The sequence below is a fragment of the Panthera onca genome, chromosome F2, assembly GCF_046562875.1.
Source record: "Panthera onca isolate mPanOnc1 chromosome F2, mPanOnc1 haplotype 2, whole genome shotgun sequence".
In the NCBI taxonomy this organism is placed as follows: domain Eukaryota; kingdom Metazoa; phylum Chordata; class Mammalia; order Carnivora; family Felidae; genus Panthera; species Panthera onca.
Window position 1 is genome coordinate 77,609,491 of NC_138356.1, and position 17,598 is coordinate 77,627,088.

Below are 17,598 nucleotides of genomic sequence, written 5' to 3' on the forward strand. Positions count from 1 at the left end.
AATAGTTTTATACAGTCATCATCTAATTACTGTGCCTGTCACACACTGAATCAAGATATTATAACGAAATTATTTTAAGAAACCCTTAACCAGTAAGTTAGAAAACTTGTGTTAAGTGGAAAGTTTTTAAAAACAAACATATTATAAAACTATAACATTCTGCCTCAATAATATAAAGCCTCAATACTGTAACTATTGAAGTGACTTAATGAGTAGTTACAAGTCTTCCCAGATAGAAAACTCCAACCATGCATGGCTTTATCAGAATATTCTACCACACCTTCAAGAAATAATTCTAAGTGCACATAAACATTGCCAAAGAATTGAAAAAGGGAGAATATTTATGTATACACACACATACTATATGTACGCACTATATACGTATACTGTTCTAGTAGGTAAATATACATGCACACATTCTCTCTCTCTCTCTCTACATATATGTATATATATATATATATACATATACATATATATGTATATGTATGTATATATAATTCTGCTTCATTAGAGAATGCTGACTAATACAGAAAACAGTTTTTAAAATCTAAATCTTCAAAAAAAAGCATAGTAGTCACTACATTTAAATGTGAAATGTTAAAATCTTTTTAATAGGCTTTAGAAATAAGAAAAGGTTGTATGTTCTCACAACTGACTTTTAACACAATACAGAGGGTCTAAGACACAATGGTGAAGCATGAGTGGTACCAGAATTGATTTGAAAGAAATTTAGGAAACATCATGTGATTTTTTTACACAAATTTTAAAAATCTACCTATTTATTATAATTGATGACTTTAATAAGATTGACATATAATAAAAATTAAGTATCTTTCCACATACCAGCAACAACTAGCAAACAAAATTTTAAAAACTAAAATTTCATAAAAACGACCAAGTACCCAGGAATGAGGCAGGTGATGCCTACACAGAAAAAATTCTAATACGAAAGTGCTAGTCATAAAAAACAAAACAAATAAATAAAAACAAAACTCAAATAAAAGGTAAATAATGCAAGATTTTAGATTGGCTTGTGCAACTGTGTTAAAATATCTTTTCCCCTCATATGAAAATATCAGTCCTCTCTTTATTCAAATGTCAGTACACTTTTCAAGAATCAGACAAGCTGATTAAAAGACTCATAGGAAGTTTGAATTTCTATGAATTCAAAGTCTACCCACCAGACCATCTTGATCCTACATACTCTTCTCTATAATTTTTGTAGTTTTCTTTACCTTCTAATATTTTTTATAATATAACTTTATTATCATCATCATCATCATCATCATCAAGAGCACAAGAAATGTACTGTTGTGGCCTATTCTTCCACATATACTTTAGAATGTAAGAGCCACAAAAATGGAAAGTTTGTCTCTTTTGTTGCATGATGTGGCCCACATACTTATAATAGTGTTTAGCACATAGTAGGTGATTTGTAAACACCTTTGGATACTGTTTACAAATGATATATAATTGGAAAACAGTAGCATAAACACTGTTGAATAAAGATTAGGATATTCTTAAGACTTATGAAATTATATTAAGTAAGGGAGTGCAATTTTACATAAGTAGAAATATACGAATCAATGGAAGATGAAGGGAAACCTAGAAAGAGATTCAGTTTGTGCATGTTTGTACCCCTGATATCATCAGAGAGAAATGAGGGATAGAACAGTCTTTACAATAAATGGAACTGCAACAATAGGGCAAAATCACAGCAAAAGGCCTAAACAAAATGGAGTTAAGTAATATGCCTGATAGAGAATTTAAAGTAATGGTCATAAACATACTCGCTGAACTTGAGAGGAAGAAATTAATAACTGAAAACTTAAAAAATACACTAGGTGGTAAACTAGAGGAAGCAGAAGAAAGGATCAGTGACCTGGAGAACAGAGTAATGGACAGCAATCAGACTGAACAGGACAGAAGAAAAAAACGATATATGAAAATAGTGACATAACCAAGTATAATACCATTCATATTATAGGGATCCCAGAATGAGAAGAGAGAGAAAGAGGGGGCAGAAAATTTATTTGGAGAAATAATAGTTGAAGATTTCCTGAATCTGGAGAAGGAAACAGAAATCCAAATACAGGAAGCACAGAGTACACTCAAAGAAATGAACCCAGTAAGGTCTACATTAAGACACATAGTAATTAAAATGGCACACTGAAGTGATAAAGAGAGAATTCTAAAAGTAGCAAGAGAAAAGCAAACAGTTACATACAAGGGAAACTCCATAGACTATTAGCTGATTTTTCAGCAGAAACTTTCCAGGCCAAAAGGGAGTGGCATGATATATTAAAAATGCTGGAAGGAAAAATAGATAAATAAAACTGCAGCCAAGAATACTCTTTCCAGCAAGATTATCATTCAGAACAGGAGAAGTAAAGAGTTTACCAGACAAACAAAAGTTAAAGGACTTTTTCACCGTGAGACCACTCCTACCAGAAATTTTAAGGGGAACTCCTTGAGTGGAAAAGAAAAACCACAAGTAGGAGTAAGAAAAGTAGGAAGCACAAAAGCAGTAAAATTGAGTATAACTATAAAGATCAGTCAAAGGTTTCACAAAATAAAAGGATGTAAACAATGTAAGTATATATCTAAAATGTCAGAGGGTTGGGGAGGAGGAGTAAAGAATGGGTTCAAACTTATGTGACCATCAACTTAATATAGAATGTTATATGCAGAAGATGTTATATACAAACCTAATGGTAACCACAAATCAAAAACCAGTAATAGATCTGCAAAAAATAAAGGGCAAGGATCCAAGTATATAACTAAAGAAAGCCAGCAAATCAAGAGAGTAGAGAGCAAGAGAACTACAAAAATAAAACTGAAACCCCAAAATCCTCATAAGACAAGTAAAAAAGTGAAAATAAGTACATACTTACCAATAATTATTTTGAATGTAAATATGGCCAATGTAATGGTCAATCAGAAGACATAAGGTGAAGGAATGGATAAAAAAGCAAGTCTCATCTATATGGTGCCTATAAGATACTCATTTCAGACCTAAAGATACATGCAGACTCAAAGTGAAGGAATGGAAAAGCATTTATCATGCAAATGAATGTGAAAATACAGCTGGAGTAGCAATCCTTATATTAGACAAACTAGACTTTAAAACAAAGATGTTAACAAGAGACAAAGAAGGACACTTTATTATCATAAAGGGAACAATCCAACAAGGCAATATAAATAGGACCACCCGTACACATAAGGCGGCTAATAACAAACATAAAGGAAGCAATGGATAGTAACACAATAATAGTAGGGGAATTTAACAACCCATTTACATTGATGGATAGATTATCCAAACAGAAAATCAACAAGGAAGCAGTGGTTTTGAATGACACACGGGACCAGGACGATCTACCAGGTGTATTCAGAATATTCCATCTTAAAACAGCTGAACACACATTCTTTTCAAGTGCACGTGGGACACTCTCCAGAATAGATCAAGTATAGGCCACAAAACAAGTCTCAACAAACTCAAAATATTCAAAGGTTATTTTGGAGGTTAAATAATGTACTACGAAACAAAGAAATCGAAGAGGAAATCAAAAATTACCTGGAGACAGATGAAAATGAAAGCACAATGATCCAAAATCATTGGGATGCAACAAAAGTGTTCTAAGAGGGAAGTTTATAGCAATACAGGCCAAATCAGAAAGCAAGAAAAATCTCAAATAAACAACCTAACCTAAAGGAGCAGGAAAAAGAAGAACAAACAAAACCCCAAGCCAGTAGAAGGGAGGTAATAATAAAGATTAGAGCAGAAATAAACAAAATAGAAAGTTAAATAAATAAATAAATAAATAAATAAATAAATAAAATAGAATAGAATAGAATATATCAGTGCAGCTAGAAGCTGGTTCTTTAAAAAGATCAAGAAAATTGATAAAACATTAGCCAGACTAATCAAAAAGAAAGAGAAGACTCAAATAAAATAAAAAATGAAAGAGGAGAAGTGACAACCAACACTACAGAAATACAAAAGGTAATAAGAGACTATTATGAAAAATTAATGCCAGCAAATTGGACAGTCCAGAAGAACTGGACAAATTGCTAGAAACATATAGCCTATCAAAACTGAAGCAAGAAGAAATAGAAAACTTGAACAGACCAATCACCAGCAATTAAATTGAATCAGTAATCAAAAAACTCCCAACAAACAAAAGTCCAGGACCAGGGGGGTTTCACAGATGAAGTTTTCAAAAACCAGAAGAGGAGGGAAAACTTCCAGAGTCATTCTATGAGGCCAGCATTACCCTAATACAAAAACCAGATAAAGACACCACAAAAAAAGAAAACTAAAGGCCAAGGCTTTGATGAACATAGATGCAAAAATCCTCAACAAAATATTAGCAAACCAAATCCAACAATACATTAAAAAATTATTCACCAAGATCCAGAGGGATTTATTCCCAGGATGCAAGGGTGGTACAATATTTGCAACCCATGGGATGCCTGCTTTAACCCATTATTAAGCATCCAACTCTTGATTGCAGCTGAAGTCATGATCTCACAGTTCATGGGATTGATCCCCATGTCAGGCTCTAGGCTGACAACGCTGAACGTGCTTGGGATTCTCTCTCTCCCTCTCTCTCTCTCTCTTCTCCCCACTTGTAGTCTCTCTCTCTCAAAATAAGTAATTAGACTTAAAAAAATTGCAAACCAATCAACGTGATACAGCACACCAGTAAGCAAAAGAGTAAAAGCCATATACTTATTTCAGTAGATGCATAAAAAGCATGTGACAAAGTACAACATCCATTTATGATAAAAACCCTCAACAAAGTAGGTTTAGTGGGAATGTACCTCTACATAATAAAGGCTATGTATGAATATCTACAGTTAACCATACTCAGTGGTGACAAAATTAGAGCTTTTCCTCTAAGGTTAGGAACAAGACAAGGATGTCCACTGTCACCACTTTTACTCAACATAGTATTGGAAGTCTTAGCCACAGCAGTCAGACAGACAGACAGACATACATACATACATACATACATACATACATACATAAATGGCATTCAGATTGGTAAGAAAGAAGTAAAACTGTCACTATTTGCAGATGACATGATACTATATAGAGAAAAATCCTAAAGACTTCACCAAAAACTACTAGAACAGATAGATGAATCCATTAAAGTCACAGGATACAAAATCAATATACAGAAATCTGCATTTCCATACACTAATAATGATGTAGCAGAAAGAGAAATCACAAAAACAATCTCATTTACAATTGTACCATAAATAATAAAATTCCTAGGAGTTAAGTTAACCAAGGAGGTAAAAGACCTGTACTCTGAAAAATATAAAATACTGATGAAAGAAATTGAAGATGACACAAACAAATGGAAAGATATTCTATGTTCGTGGAACATATTGTTAAAATGTCTTTACTCCTTAAAGCAATCTACAGGGTTATTATAATCCCTATCAAGTTACCAACAGCATTTTTCACAGAATGAGAGCAAACAATCCTGAAATTTGTATGGAACCACAAAAGACTCCAAATAACCTAAGCAATTTTGAAAAAGAAAAGCAAAGATGAAGGAATCATAATTCTAGACTTCTAGTTATATGACAAAGCTGTAGTAATCAAAATAGTGTGGTACTGGCATAAAAATAGACACATAGTTCAATGAACAGAATAGAAAGCCAATAAGTAAACCCATGATAATATGATCCATTAATCTTCAACAAAGGAGGGAAGAATATGCAATGTGAAAAAGACAGTCTGTTCAACAAATGATGTGGGAAAACTGCCCAGTTACATGCAAAAGAGTGAAACCGGACCACTTTTTTACACCATACACACAAGTAAACTCAAAATGTATTAAAGTAAGACCTGAAACCGTACAAATACTGGAAGAGAGCACAGGCAGGAATTTCTTTGACATGGGTGATTGCAACATTTTTGTAGATATGTTTCCTTAGGCAAGGGAAACAAAATCAAAAATAAAGTATTGGGACTACATGAGAATAAAAAAGCTTTTATACAGCAAAAGAAACCATCAACAAAACTAAAAGACAGCCTACTAAATGGGAGAACATATCTGCAAAGAGTTAATATCCAAGATATATAAAGAAGTTATACAACTCAACACCAAAGAAACATATAATACAAGTAAAAAATGGGCAGAAGACATGAAAGATGTCATGTCAAATATCTTTCATTTGTCCTAAGAAGACATACAGATGCCAACAGACATATGAAAAGATGCTCAACTTTACTCATCATCAGGGAAAAGCAAATCGGAACCACAATCAGATATCACCTCACACCTGTCAGAATGACTGAAATAAAGAAGACAAAAAACGAGTGTTGCTGAAGATGTGGAGAAAAAAGAACCCTTGTGCTGTTGCTGGGAATCAAACAGGTACAGCCGCTGTGGAAAACAGTATGGATAATCCTCAAAAACTTAAAAAATAGAATTCCCAGTAATTCCACTACTGTGTATTTACCCAAAGAATACAAAAACAACACTAATCTGGGGCTCCTGGGTGGCTCAGTCAGTTAAGCGTCCGACTTCAGCTCAGGTCATGATCTCACAGCTCGTGAGTTTGAGCCCCACGTCATGCTCTGTGCTGACAGCTCAGAGCCTGGAGCCTGCTTCGGATTCTGTGTCTCCCTCTCTCTCTGCCCCACCCCTGCTTGCTCTCTGTCTCTCAAAACTGAATAAACATTTAAAAAAAAATTTTTTTAAATGAAACAAAAAACAACACTAATTCAAAAAGATATATGCACCCCTATGTTTATTGCAGTGTTATTTACAATAGACAAATTATGGAAGCAGCACAAATGTCCATCAATAGATGAATGGATAAAGAAGTGGTATATATACAATGGCAGATTATTTAGCCATATAAAAGGATGAAACCTTGCCATATGCGACAGCATGGATGGAAAGTATAATTGTTGAGCGATATAAATCAGTCAGAGAAAGACAAATACCATGGGGTTTTACTTATATGTGGAATTTAAGAAACAAATGAACAAAGGAAAAAAAGGAAGCGACAAACCGAAAAACAGACTCTTCGCTGTTGAGAGCACATTGATGGTTACGAGAGGGCAGGTGGGTGGGGGATGGGTAGAATAAATCAAGGGGATTAAGAGTACACTTATCATGCTGAACATTGAGTAGTATATAGAATTATTGAATCACTATGTTGTACACCTGAAACTAATCTAACACTGTGTGGTTAACTGTACTGGAAATAACATTTGAAAAAAAGAAGACACGTGTAGAGATTCTGGGTCAGGGCAATATATACTTTTCCATCTGGGCGGTGGCTAATTAGTGTATATTTTATAATTATTCAATTATACAATTTTGATTTTATCTTTTCTCCATGTATGTTATATTTAAGTGAAAAAATTGATAAAAATCAAAACGATCCTTAAGTTTACTACTTAGGGAAATGAAATTAGATATCACACTGAAAGACATTCATACCTAACGTTGATAAAATATATGTTTTTAGACTTACACTATATGAACATTATTGGGAAGAATGTGGAGTGACAGAGACCCTGGAGAGTGGCAATTATGGGCAGTTACACAGACATTGGTTTGCCAGTTACAGAGTATTTTCTGGCAGAATTGGGGGATGGAATTATTAAGTGTTGAAGCTAGGGTTTTTGATTCTTCGTATCCAAATTTAATATCTTAATGCTTTGCTGTTCCAATACATAAAGCTAGTCTCTGTAATTCTATTTTTGAAATAAATACTGAGTTTTTGCTAGCTATATAAATCGGTGCCTGTGTAGTATTTTCTCTAGAGAGGTGCTAAGTGTGAAGTTGTATAGGCTCTCAGTCATTCATCTAATATTAACCAGCCTGTGCTCTTGGCCCATCAGTCTGATGAACACTTGTTAGTACAGACCGAGCAAGATCCCATTCCTCATTTAGAAGAGTTCAGAGCCTGGAAAGAAAAAGAAAAAAAAAAGATACGCTAAAGTTTTGAAACTATGCGTGAAAGTAGACAGGATTCTGGATCGGTGTTTGTATAAATCCAGTAGAGGGATCTGTATCTCAGGTGAGTTAAATGGCAATATCTAATTGACTGCATAAAAGTATAGGTCTTCTCAGGTAATGTGAGTAGTTCATAACTCCTGGAATATGCGATAAGCTGAAAGAATTGCAGAAAATTACAAATTTAGATGAGATTTTGTTAATAATTTGAACTGTTTTTCCCTTTATGTAAATGTGAATTATCAAAAACTTAATGTTCTTACTTCGTTATTGATCCCTTTATCCATTATATATATATATATATATATATATATATATATGTGTGTGTGTGTGTGTGTGTGTGTATATTTACATACATTATATATGTGTATATATATTTATATACATTGTATATGTGTATATATACATTAAATACACACATATATTTATATACATTTGTGTACACATACCTGATTATTAAAACAAGGTCGAATTTCCAATAGTAATGTTGTGTCTCCTATAGCTATTCCCATTGGTTCTTGTCGCCCCAAAATAACACAGTTTCACGCTTGTAGCAGATGATCAATAGATGTTTGGTAAATCGTTGAATTCTATAATTTTTAAAAAGCACGTGAGTAGGAAACTCCAAATTTCTCTTTAAAAACTAGCTATAACAAGTTGCTTTCTCGTTTCACCCTTTGGTAGACTTATTTCCCCATGAATTAATAGCTTACATAAAGAAAACTTCCTAGCCCCTGTTTTATAACATATTAATTCAAGAAGACAGGAGATCTATATATAGTGCCCATAGGATTTTGTATCGATTGCAACTTCATAGGTCAAATATTATTATAACAAATAGAGGTCTGATGGAACACCATCTGGCACCTTCGTTCATATTCGTGCATTCACCTAACATTATGGAGCATCTATCTTGAGGCGACTTAAGTGACCAAAGGTTTAATTAATGGGAAGGTGGCAGATTTCCGGACCATTGTGCTATGACCATGCTGCAAGAACCTATTTTATTAGACATGAAGCTTAAAGAAGAGCAGTAAAATCAGAGATGCAACAAAATATGTATATATTCTATTTCCCAGACCTAGTAGGACCAAGGCAAGGCAAGGGGAAGATGCAAATAATGACACAGCTGTTGCTCTGGGATCACTCCCCAGAAGCTAATTGTGCTTCCGTCCTTTCTGGCTCAAAAGTAGAGGGACTATAGCTTTGACTTCCCAAATCTCCATCAAGACCTCTGTCCTGCGCACTTTTATTTCTTTTGTGTAATTGAGGGGCTGAGCAGTTATGCCAAGGAGCCTAGGGGGTACCTGGCTTCACACTTTGCCCAGACATATTCTGAATGTCTGCTTCTGCACCCCTGCCCTTCCCCCTCCGTGCTGTGCCTGGGACCTGAGAGATTCACTAGTGCTTTGAGTTCACCGCCACTTTGCTGCTCTCGCTGGGCAAGGGACCTTCATGCTCATTCCTTCTCCATTTCTCATGCCTTCTCATTTTACAGAAGGAATAACCTCTTTGGGAATTTAAGATGCAAACTATAGCCCAGGGCATCAAAACAGACCCCGCGGAAAGCAGGCAAAACTTTATGCTTGGAGAAAAGTAAGTTCTCTATTCGTAAGAGGAAGGGAGAATAAAGAAGGGTGTCCAGGCCAAGATGACAGAGGAGCTGAGAGATGCTGCTATGAAATCTCTTCCTGAAAGTTAATGATGTCAAGGCACCTGGGTGGCTCAGTCGGTTAAGCATCCGTCTTTGGCTCAGGCCACAATCTAACAGTTCCTGAGTTCGGGCCCTGCGTCAGGCTCTGTGCTGACAGCTTGAGATCCTGTGTCTCCCCCTCTCTCTGCCCCTCCCTGGCTTATTCTCTCTTTCTCTCTCTCTCCCTCTCTCTCTCTCTAAAAAATAATAATAATAATAATAAAGAAAAATAAACACTAAAAATAAAAAAGCATGATATTGCTTAAAAGGTTTTGTCACTTCTTAAAAAAAAAGTTAATGTTTCAAGCTTATTGGTATGAGTGGCTTTTTGAAGAATTTCAGCTTTGCAATTTGGTAAATAGGAAGCAGCCTGCAGAGTAGAGACCAAATATGAATCTTCAGAGGAACTCCAGTCTCAGAGGCCGGGAAATGCTCTCATGTTTAAGCCAATTATACTGAAATCATTGAGGCGAGTAAGAGAATCCCAATTTTCATTTAATATCAATTTAATAAGCATTTACTAAGAAAACATTAATGAATAAAACAGACGTGGCTTCTTCCCTAATGGGGCTTAACGGCTGATCAAGAGACAAAAAAGAAAAAAAAAAGGTAACAAATAAATATATAATTACAAATTGAGAAGAATTATGGAAGAAAGCATTAATGGTAAAAAAAAAAAAAATGACATTATAGATGGATTAAATTGGCATTTCTGGAAGGCTTCCCATGTTCCAGGATTATGCTGACCATTTAAATGTTTACCAAATTTCAGTCTTCCCAAACAACCGTGCAGAGTGCCTTGTGTTAAATCCCATTACTTGTATGAATAAACTCTGTCTTACAGAGGTGCTTTGTGAATGAACTCAGTCTCATGAAAGCGCTTCTTGGACCGTCATTTCTAGGGCCTAGGCAAATCTGGGGGCTTTATTTATCTTCTCTGGACTCAGACCGTGTGCTCCTCTTCCCGATTGCATTCTGACTTTGGGAAGCTGAATCCCTACTTCCTGCTGCCTTTGATTAGACCCCCTCCGGACTTGCCTTTGCAGATCAACCCTTGCCTTAAGATGCCCCTCCAGGCTGTTGTGGCGTGCCCCTACACCCTAGCCTTCCCACTGCAACAGAGTTCACCGGGGCCAGATTGAAGCTCATCCAAGCTTGGTTCCTGCCTTCCTTCGGTCTGTTCTTTCTTTCTGTTTTAGTTTTTATTTTGTTAATGTTTATGTATTTTTAGAGAGCGAGAAAGAAAGAGAGAAATTGTGCCTATGTGAGCGGGGGAGGGGCAGAGAGAGAGAGAGAGAGAAAGAGAGAGAGAGAATCCCAAGCGGGCTCTATACTGTCAGGATAGAACCTGACACGGGTTGATCCCACAAACCATGCGATCATAACCTCAGGCAAAACCAAGTGCACGCTTAACTGACTGAGCCACCCAGACACCCCCTTTCTTTCTGTGTTTCAGTCACATCATAATGGAACGTGAACTCAAATCTCTTGAACATGTTGAAGGTAATACTTAAGAGGGGAAAAATAAAGAAAACTAGTGAGGAAAATAATCAGACATGTATAAAAATTTATTTATAAAATTAATGTAAATCTTACACATCTGGCAATAAAGAATGACAGTATAAGTTTCACCAGAACCATGTCCTGGAAACATTAAAAAGAGGTTTCGAAAGAACTTTGAAGGTCTTGTAACTCAAACTGTTAAAAACTAGAAAGAAACATCCAAACATTTAGAGTTCTTATCTCTAGAAAGGAGAATATTTCAATAAAAATATTTTTCTATAATTTGTATGTTTTGATATTAAATCAGGAACATTAGATCAATACCATTAAATAAATTTATATTATGAGGAAAGTATTATGCCATCTAAAATGTGGATAAAGATTTTTTTAATTTAAAATAGACAGTGTGGCTCAATATTTTATTTATTTGACTTTTTTTTTTTCCCAAAGAGGCAAAAGGCAAAGAAATGAATTGGTTTCCTAGAAGTCACACATTTGTCTGTAGAGACAGCCCCTGGAGCCAATGTCCTGCCTCTTAGGTCGGTGCTCTGGGTTCTCATCAATGCAGTACAAATTATCTGTTCGATGAGGCCCTTGGCGACTCAAGGGTTAGGACACTGATGTTCATCTTTGCCCTTTTTGTCCTGATACAGAGTACATCAAATGTTTAATAAATACACAGAGTCAGGGATGGGGTTAATTTTTCTTTTGAATTCCTTCTTAAGCAGCTAATGTAGTCCATGGTGTAGAGAAATATTCAGGAAGTACGTGCTAAATTACTTTGAGTGAAAGCTTAACATCAGATAAATACAAAAAGAAACCCGTGATATTTATACGGAAAATTAAAATCAGCCCGAAGACAGGCATGCTGTGAGGTAAGCTTAACGCTCTGTTGGTGGTTGTAGGGTAAAACACAAACTTTCTGTACTCAGAAAATAGCATTTTGAGTATGTTTGCCTTTAGTAAATTTGTGACTGAATATGCAGAGTAAATGCTAAATCAATCAATCAGTCAATCTATCTGGAGCGACTTTCCCCCCCAAAGATGCAAATGGTGTAGATTGAATGTCCCCCACTCCCACTTCCCAAATTCATATGTTGAAACCTAACCCCTGGTACTTAGAGGTGGGGCCTTTGGGAGATGATGAGGTTGTGAGAGTGGAGCCCTCGTGAATAAGATTAGAGCTCTTATAAAAGAGAATCCAGAAGGTTCCCTGGCCCCTTCCACCATGTGCAAAAAGATAAACTTCTGTAAGACACCAACTTTGTAGGTGACTTGATCTTTGCCAGTTTCCAAGACTATGAGAAATATATTTTTATTGGGACACATGGGCGGCTCAGTGATTAAGCATCTGACTCTTGATCTTGGATCAAGTCGTGATCTCACAGTTCCTGAGATGGAGACCCGTGTTGGGCTCTGTGTTGACAGTGCAGAGCCTGCTTGGGATTCTCCCTGTCCTTCTCTTTCTGCCCCTCCCTTGCTCTCTCTCTCTCTCTCTCTCGAAATAAATAAATAAAAGAAAGAAAGGAATTTTTATTAAGCTACCTAGTCCATGATATTTTTATCACAGCAGCCCCATCGGGACTAAGACAGATGCCAAAGCATTTCTTATATTTTTATTCAGAAGCAGGTGGTGGGAAAATCAATCCCTTCTCCAAGAGAAAGTATTAATTCAGTAAAGAAAATCAAGGGAATCTCTGTCGGTCTAAACGTGTGGCTTGTTATGGATGCAGTTGGGCAGAAATTGAGTTGAAGGGTGTGCAGGATCAGGGAAACTTCGTTAGGACTCAGGGTTGAGTGTGAACATGGCAGATGGTGGCAGAAAGCAGGGGTCGGTCCAGGTTCTTTGCACTCCGAGTCAAGTGTGAAACTTAGAGAAAACATTGTAAAACAACAATAAAAACTGCTGGGATTTATTATTTGCCTATTGATTGCCAATCTGTAACCTATTATTCAAAACTTCAGAGGAGAGGTATCATTAACCTCAGTTAGTCAAATAAGAGGTGCAGAGGGGTTAAGAAACGTGCCAGAGGCAGGATTTAAATAGCCTGTGTTGTTTTGCTTTCCTCAAACGCCAAGTCTGACAGTAAAGGTAAGTCTGAAGATGGAAGCAGCCAGGCTTGTAGAAATGCCATCACCAGATGGCCCGTAATGGTGTGAGTTAAGGCTCTTTACTCAAAGCCAAAGAAAATGTGCCTTGTAGGCCATTGGCATACTTGTCTGTGTGTGTATATCTCAGACTTTTGGTGTATCAAAATTAGGGCGTGGTGCTTGCTAAAAATATAGGTTCCTTTCTCTAGAGCCTGAAGTTTATAATTTAAGCAGTTTGGGGTACACTTTGGGCATATGTATTTTTAGGCAACCCCCTGGCTGATTCCAATAGACAAGAAAGTTTGAAGATAACTCTTGGGTATAGTTTTCTGAAGTGGGTAGTGCTGCACAGAAGACAGGCTTGAAATGGCTAAATTGGATTACGTTTTTGCTTCGAACATGGACTATTAGATTATTTAAACTCTGTGCACCTTGGTCTCTTTATCTGTGCGGTGAAGAAAATACTACTTTGGTGTTTTGTTTTGAGGGGGAAAAATAAGACGTGTGTGTGTGTGTGATGTGATGAGGGGCACATCATAATTAGGGCCCATGGCCCTAATATTCACAGGTTGTATCCAGACCAGGCCATGCAGAGGCTGCGGACCTGCTGGAACTTTGAGATGAACTGCTGAAGGTACACCTGCAGCCCCAGCCTGGAGGCATCACTGTGTGGGAAGGAGTGCCATGTCTCAGATCACAGTGCGTGCACTGAATCAAAGCCCATCATACGGATCTGTGTTTCCAGGAGAAAGAATATGTGAATCCAGGAACTAAGAGGTGAAAGCAGGAGTTGTGCCCCTTGACATCCTAACTAATGCACCCCCGTTCTGCGGGGTCAGAGGTCTCGGGCGCATTTTCATAGGAGCCAAGGAAGGTGTCCCGTTGAGTTATTAGCTATGCTGCTACTCAGCACCTTTGCCTCCTGACGTTCTAGAAACCGGCAGGCAGGAAGAGCAGCCACCTTTCCGGTAGAGTAACTGACCTTATTATCAGTTGTTACATCATTGGAGTGAAGGGAAATGTGTGTGGAACCCAAGTGATCCCCTTGGGTGCTTCTCAGTCCCCAGCTGTGACTGGGAAGAGACAGGTTCAGAAATCTTGCACGGAGGAGGGTGTGGTGATTAGGCACTCTTCTTGGGGAGCCTTTACTGCAGTTTCCCGAAACCCGCTTCCTCTTGTCTCTCGTGCTGACGAGTGGAGAGATTGAGGAGGCACCAGAAGTTTGGGTTGGTGGCAAGTGTGAAGGACATAACCTTCTATGTTTGGCGAAAGGGGGAGAGAGAGCTCTATCACTGGTGCAGCCTTTTGGGCTGTAGCCTTGAATGATATACTGCAAACTAGTTGACATAGTACAGTTCATTGTGGTTCCATTCACAGGCCCAGCTAATGAGGAAGTGCCCCCTTAATTTTTAATGCCTGTTGCCCGCTTTTCATATATTTTCCTTGACACTGAGTGGTTACTGGGCCAAGGTTGGATTTAGATAGTACCTGTTCTCTTTGCGCACATATCGCCTAATAGATCTCCTGTCTCTTTCTCTAATGCATAGAGCCCCTCGAACATTTAAAAATGCAGTCCATTCAATGTCTATTCGGGCTAGAATGCACATTCCACGGAAGGTGCGTGTTGAAAAAGAGAGAGGCGGTGGCTGCAGAGACCCACAGAGAGCTCGATGGGGTTCTCTCCGCAGAGCTTCATGCTCAGCCTCAGACCTGTCATCTCAACGTCGGGCATGCCCTTTACTCTTGCCGTTAGGTAGAGTTTAGGGAAGTTGCTTGAGAAAGTGTTACTGGATGTATCGTTTTTGTCATTTTAAAAGCACCGCAAGAGCATGGAATCAAAAGTTTCTTCATCCATCTGTCACTAATTAAAAAGGATGCCAGAAAACATATGGTCATGGAACAATCAGGAAAGACAGGTGAATGAAAAAAGGAGCACACTAACTACAGATCTGAGTAATACTGGTTTCAGCAAGTGGCTGACAAATTCTCCAAAAGGGAAGAATCATCTGAAACAAAGACTACCCGGAGCATGGGTGACACGATGGTTTTGTCCCTCTGTGTGTTTTAATGACATTTCTTGATGCCTGTAGCACAGATAGTATCTTACAGAGACTCATCTGCTAGGGTGTTATCGGGCTCTCTCTGGATAAACACTAAATAAGTACACAAGGCCTTGTATTAAATATATTTTCTTATTTTCTGTATTCTTGATGCTCTGGCATTTGGAGCTTTGTAGACTTGAAAACTGCCCATCCCAGGGTGAACTAATTCCTAGAGATAACAAACAGCTTGCATGCCAGAATGGATTTTGTTATAGACTGAATGCGTTTCCCCCAAATTCGTATTGAAGCCTAGCTCCCAATGTGATGGTTTTTGGAGGTAGTGCGTGTGGATGGTGATTAGGTCAAGGACAGATTCTTCATGAATAGAATTAGTGCTCTCGTAAAAGAGGCCTCAGAAACCTCGCTGGTCCCTTCCACTCTCTCAGCACACAGTGAGAAGACAGCCATCTACGAACCAGGAAACAAGCCCTCACCAGACTCCAAGTCTTCTAGTGCCTTGATCTTGGACCTGCCAGCCTCCAGAACTGTGGAAAAACAAAGAAATAAATTTCTATTGCTTATAAGCCTCCCAGTCCATTGTATTTTATTATAACAGCCCCAAAAGGCTAAAACACTTTTAATACGCAAACTAACCAATCCATAGTCCATATCTCTTATGGGTCTCATAAATTCCAGAACTCTGTTTATTTCTGTAATCACTGCAGGGCCAGGTACTGGACAGCTGGGCACCAGACCTCCATAATTATTCAAACTATTCAATCGTAAGTTGGTACTTTTTGTTTGCCTAGCTTCATTCACTCCATTCCCTGGAAAGTGCAGTAAAGGCTCCTGTCCTTAGTTCCCTTCTCCCTTTGCCTGTTCTTTTTGCTTTCGAGCCTTACCTGTGCAGCCCTGCGTGGCACGCCTTCTATACCAGGACATTGAAGTACAAGAGAAACTTCTTCCTTGATGGAAATCATTTTCATCTCTGTGGGTCTCACTATACCTGCTCAAAGCGAGTCCCGGGTATGTTTTTAGAACTGCCTGATTTGAACACTAAGCAGGTAAGTAGGCTAAACCACGCAAATTTTAGACATTGAGAGGTGGTGGCTAAATAGACATTTCTGCTTAGACTCTGGATTATTTTAAAAGCTTTTATTCTTTTTGTACACTTCTTTCAATGAAAAAGTGTTAATTCAGCAGTAGGGTAGTAGCTCTCGAATTAGTGACGACTATGTAGAAATTGCCACTCAAGACACAGAGGAGCATATAGAGTTTAGGGCAGATTTGGTCCCACAATGAGACCAGAATTAAAAGATGTACAGAGCACAAATATGTATAATTATTTACAAACAATGTCATGTTCAAAAGTAACCAAAACAGGGAGCCTTTACTGACACTGATAACTACAAATGTTTCCGTCTTTATCTAATCTGCCAGAGAACTTTAAGCATACTTTTTTTATGGCATTTATGACCCTTTTACCTGCTACCAGGCCCACTAGTATGCAAGTCCTATGATACCGATAATATACAAAGTTCTTGCAGGACCAGGAGACAATCTGGTGCCCTTAAACATGCACATAAATCCAGATGGGAACGCTGGTTCTGCCACTTACTGGCTCTGTAGTGTCGAGTAAATTACTGAATTGTGTTCCTCCTCATTTTTCTTCTTGGTTAAATGGGGAAAATAATATCTCCTGCAGTAGATGGCTGGAAAGATCAAATGAGAAAATGCATGTAAAATGCATGAGGCACAGCGCATGCCCAGTAAACCTGAGGTTTCTTCTTTTTTAGGAATCTCAGGTAATCACGAGCTACACAGTGTGCTTTCACAACCTTTAATAAAGGTTATCACATAAAGTCTCGGTTATTTATAGAGAAACAAAGATCTCTTTACCCATATCTGTACATCTACAGGCAGAAGTGGAGGGTTTCGGGTTACTATTATCCTGTACACCTGCAATTGTGAAATCTTGTACCAGAAGAAATAAAAGCAGATGGTATATAATGAATACATCACAGAAATGCATATGCTGATACACTATGCGGTGTGGTAAAGCACACCATGTAAGGAAGACAGGGGGAGTGAGTGGTTTCCCAGTATCCAGCACTGTGCTGAAAACACACGGCATGTATCACTTGCGGATGAAATACATGCCACTCTTCCTTCTCTTTTTGACAGAATGCTGAAGACCAGTAAAGTCAAGTGACTTTTCCAAGGTTATACTGCTAATGTTCCTGAGAACATATTTAAACTCCGTTACTATGGCTCCAGA